Raw genomic sequence first — 5,456 nt, 5'->3', positions numbered from 1 at the left:
AATATATTTTCCCAATCATGTTCCAACCATCGACAAGTGGGTCTGGGAGATCTGAATCATCTTGCAGATACACATCTTCCTATGATCCTTCATCCATGATATTGCACAAAACCTCTCCTTTACGTTCATCTGTTATTAAAACACCGTAAATTTTCTGAAATATAAACAAAAGATCACACTTTAAGTTAACTATGAAGAATTCAAGAAAATAACACAAACAACTCTTAAAATCTTTCACCTTCGTGTTTCAAAGCGTCCAATAAATCTCGTCCAATGAAAATCATGTCGTCCAATTCCTCTTGTACCTATGTTGCACATTCTTGGGCAATCTACGAATCTGTTTGGAACACTTTCTCTGAATTTTTCCTTACGGACATAGATACATTCAAATGTTAATATATGCACATCATTTCAAACAATCATATGAGTTATATTATAACAAATTTGATTTTGAAAACTTCAACTGATTTACCTCCAATGTTTATAAACCCAGGAAATGTTCAACTCATTTTATTTGAGATCCTATCAATGAAATGATCCTTCAAATGGAAAATCTCCTTGATGCAATCAACAAACGTGAAACAGACCCATGGAAACGTTTTGCAAAGATCCATATCATCAACCGCTTGGAGAATGAAAGGCTCAATGGGACATCCTACTTTCGACCTTATTTTTGTAATTGTGGGCAAAAAGTAAAGCATCGCCAACTTCATACACTCATTAATACCATCAGGCTTCATCGCTTAAGCTTCTCTTTGACATCTTTTTGTCACTCTCAAACTCTCATCTTTAGACTTCTTCTTATCCTTAATCATCTTCTCCTTATTCGTAAAATATCTTTTCGCAAACTTCATACTCACGCTGCTCATATAGTTTTCTAGGTATTTGTGGCAGTATTAACCAGAGATGATCATATGTTTCATGATGGAGTATCGAATGTGTGCAGCATTTACCCCAAACCAAGCTTGTCGACTCTTATATGCAATCATTGTACGGAGAAACAACATCCACATTCCCATCTCCTTTTTTGTTGGAGAACAATTCATGTAGAATAAATGCTTGAATTAAGGGTGATTCTTGAACCAACTTTCTCTCATTCTTCAAATTTTTCATGGTCAAAAAATCATGATAATGACACCAATTATACTACACAAAATCACTAGTTGAAGGTAATTTCATTGATGGTTCAAGAAAACTACACAAAATTACTTATATTACACAAAATCACCCTTCCTAATAGTAATAGTTAGACTAGTTTTACTCAACAACAGCAATTATACTAGAAAAAATCACTTAGTTGTACTAGTTACATGAAAGTATTGTACCATTTAGATATTTAATTGATCATGTATATATTGTGTACGGGTAAATTTTCTGTTGCAAATAAGACCACATTTTTGTTTTATATTATTAAACTGCATGTATAAAGTAATGTGTATACATTAACACATCATTAACATACTTATTACTGATTAACCACTACACATAAAATTAAAGTAGATTAGTTTTTTAAAAAATTACTTTGATTTTAATTAGTTTAGTGGATTCAATATTAGTTTGAAGTTTTCTGGTTTTCTTCATGTTTTGTTTTATAGTGAACAACTAGGTTAAGACTTGTTATTACTTCTCTCGAGGACTCATATATCTGAAATTATAAAGTAAAAGACGTTATATTGAATATATTTTGAGGTTTCAAAAAACTTGCTTAACATTAGGATTAAGTATCTCTATGCTCAAAGACAATGGCACTTGGTTTATTCTGAAAAATTCGAGGCCCGGAATAAATGAGTTAGACATGTAACGTATGTCTTTATAAGTTAATGGATCATGGCTGTCTCTGAAAAATTGAGACCTACAATATATGAGTGAATAATCAAACCGAAAACATGTGATGTCAAAAGTAAATTACTGAACATAAGTTAATTAAAATGAACATTTCAAATCTGAAATTTGATTAAAAGATAAATTCTCGAAATTTTGGGAGAAGATATTTTAGGGTGCTGTGTTTTTTATGGAGTTGTGAGATAATATAACTTAGAATAAAATTTAGAGAATGAAAAGCTGAAGGTTTGTGATTTACACAATAAAATAGTTTCCATGTATTGGTCATGTAAAAAGATTTAGAGAATAAAATTTACTGATTAGATGAATCAAATTACTAAGCTTTCATTTACATAACGAATCTTCATTGAATTATATATATTTTGTCATTATTGCAAAATTTGACTTGTCAATCAAATCTAAGAGATTGCACACCAAATTTAACATTTATAAGAACTTTCTTTAGTTGAAATTTGCGGATTTGCAAACACCCACATACATTATCACGTTCATAAACGTTTTATGCAGCAAGCTTTTTTATTGGATGAAATCAAAATATAAGAAAAACAACAACACGATAAAATTAATACACCATTTCAGAAAAAAAAAACATGGCATCAAATTCCCCTTCTAAAATGTTAATTTTGTGAAAAAACTTTATCCAAAGAGTCAGATGTTAGGTTCATAACCTTTTCCAGTGACATATGTATTGCATTCCAGAATATTGATAAAGAAATAGAACTATACTGGTGTAATTAGAATTTTATTGTATATTGTGAATGTGAATTTAATGAAACCATTTTATTAATGATTATGACAGAGGCTAGGTTTAGAACTCTTTGTGTTTTTCATTCTTGAATTTTGATACTGAAGTAGAACAACATTGACGTAATATGTTATTTATTATATATTGGGAATTTAATCAAACTTCTTCTTTTAATCAAACCATTTTACTAATGCTTATTTCAAGAATGTTTGGTTTGGAACTATGTATGTTTTAATTTCTTGGATCTTGATACTAATATAGAACTATACTGGATAATTTACAGATTATCATATTGTGAATATTTAGACTTCAAAAAAGTTAGATATTGTTTAAAACTAAAGTTGTTTTGCATTCTTAAATCTTTATTGTGGTTTAGTACTAAAAAAATGCGTAACGATAGGCTATATTTCACATTGTATTGTGTGCTTCTTGTAAAAATATGGTACATGTGTATATATGCTGGAAAGGTCAAAATTGATTTTGGTGTGGCTGTAGTAATAGCAATGGCACTTATTTTAATTTTTCTAGTAATTAAAAGGTTTCTATATATTTGGTGTGAGAATGCATGAGAGAAAGACACATCAGCTGGTATTCTTGTAAATAACTTAAAAAATCAATGTTACTTTATCCCCAATGTTCTTCTATTAATATATAATAGATATCCCCAGAGTTTACTCAAAAAATCATGTAAATGTCCACAAAAAATGTGTGTTACCTATCAATTGCATAGCGAAAGGTCAGAGCCCAAGAACTGTCTTGAAAGCTTCTCTCCCGACAACAGAAATTTCCTGAAATTAGAAATCAAATAGCTAAAACAAAACAATTTAGTGTCAAACAAAACTAATCCTCAGATACAGAGATTAACAAATTCTCCTTGTAGAACTCGTTGATTTAACGCATCAGTCCTCCCTTGTAAATCTGAATCAGAAAGAGACAAAATCTCTGTTTCCAAGAGATTAACATAGGCAATGAATTTTGCTTATTGTTGCTCGTGGAGTAATCCCGTCAGCTCATTTTTTCTTGCATTTAAAATGAGTCATCAGAGAGCTTCGGTTGCTGAGGTTGCTAAGGAAGACGATGGAGACTGCAAAGAAACATAACAGATGTTTTGAGGATGGGAAGAACACGAGCGGAGAGGAAGTTAAAGCTCTCGGGGAAGAAATCTCTTCATTGATGGCGAAGATCAAGATGTTAGAAACGGAGAATGAAAGCAAAGGCAAAGAGCTGAAAGGTGCACAAGCTGAAACATAGGCTGTGAGGAAATCAGCAGATCAGTTTCTGATGGAGTATGATAGGCTGCGTGAGGATAATCAGAATCTCATGAATCAATTGGAGTCTATCGGCCAAAGCCCAGAGATAACCAGAATTTCAAGAATATTGTATTCGAAGTTTTCAGTTCTAAGTGTTTAGGAGGATGAGGAAGAGGAGGAAGGTGAAATAATGGAGGAGAGGTTACAGGATACTGATGTTGATACTCTCGCAACGAGTCTAAACAAGGCAGCAGAAAAAGAGGAGGCTATGGAAGTTAATACAACTATCCAATAAACAGAAGAAACGGAAACATATATTAAAGGGAAAGGTACAAAGAAAGAACCGAGTATAGTAAAGGAGAAGAAGGCTAAGAAGTCTCAGGATGCAAATCCGATGGCAATGGGCACAAGGTCTTATCGTCGTCAACATTAATATGTCGAGTTTCTTCTGGAATATGCGCTGATTCAACAAACCTTTGAAACATTCGGTGGTTAAAGAGTGGCTAAGTAATCAAGATTTGGTGTTAGGGTGTATCTTGGAAACAAGGGTTAAAGAGAAGAAGGCGGAAAGAATTTTAAGTTATTTGTTTAGAGACTTGTCATCTATGACTAATTAAGAACACAGTCGGTGTAGAAACCCATTAAAAAAAAAAAAAAGGTCGAGTATCATTTGGGTGGTCGAGTCGCGGACGATCAGATTGTTCTTGTCTGAACCATGAGTCAAGTATGCCACTATACAATGGTTACACAATGTGGTAGATTGATTCAAAGGACGTTTGAAGCATGACACTTTTGGAAGCACAACAGGAAGATCGGAAATTGGGCAAAAAACCTTAAATTTCGGTATTATGGAATTTTTCAAAGAAGCCGGAAGCTCGGGAAATATTTTCCCTTAAGATCAGAGTCCAAGTGGAGTTTATTAAAAATAATCAGATCATCAGAACGGTCGTCGAAAAATATTTGGGATTGATCGCGGGACGAAAATTCACCGGAAGGCCGATATCGGACAATTGACCGAGAAGCTCGAGGTGGCTAGATGAGTGTGTGTTCAGGACGTGGTGGCAATCTCCTAGGAGTATGTGTGTCAAAGAAAGCATGAGGTGTTGCAGTACATGAAACCTGTACATGCAAGTAGACATGTGGAGCACGAGGTGGATCGGCCAAGCACGAGGTGTTGTGATGCATGCGACCAGGCCATGCGGCCAGACATGTGGAGGACGTGGTGTCTCCTTGCATGGAGCCAGGCCATGCATACAGACAGGAAGAGGGAGTGGTGTCACTTTGCATGTGAGCAGGTCATGCAACCAGCCATGTGGAGCACGAGGTGTCGCCGCGCATGCGTCCGGAGCCATGCGAAGCGACACACGGTCTGCCACACAGCTTGTTTCTGATTGGTTACTGATTCCTATAAATAGCCCACGACCCTTTCTCATTTGAACACATCCAGAACACATCAAAGCCAGTTCAAAACGTGAGAGAGAAAGCAAAGAAAGAAATATCGAGTTTCGATAGTTTTCGAGCGATTTAGGCAATTTTCGAGAACAGTTACTCTCCCGATTTTGAATCAGCACCTGGAGAAGGTTCTGTTCAAGTGAAGAGAAATCAGTTCTAGTGGAGAC

This window comes from Brassica oleracea, chromosome C4 (genome assembly GCF_000695525.1).
Source record: "Brassica oleracea var. oleracea cultivar TO1000 chromosome C4, BOL, whole genome shotgun sequence".
NCBI classification, from domain to species: domain Eukaryota; kingdom Viridiplantae; phylum Streptophyta; class Magnoliopsida; order Brassicales; family Brassicaceae; genus Brassica; species Brassica oleracea.
The sequence above is the reverse complement of the archived record's forward strand: the minus strand, read 5'-3'. Positions refer to the sequence as shown.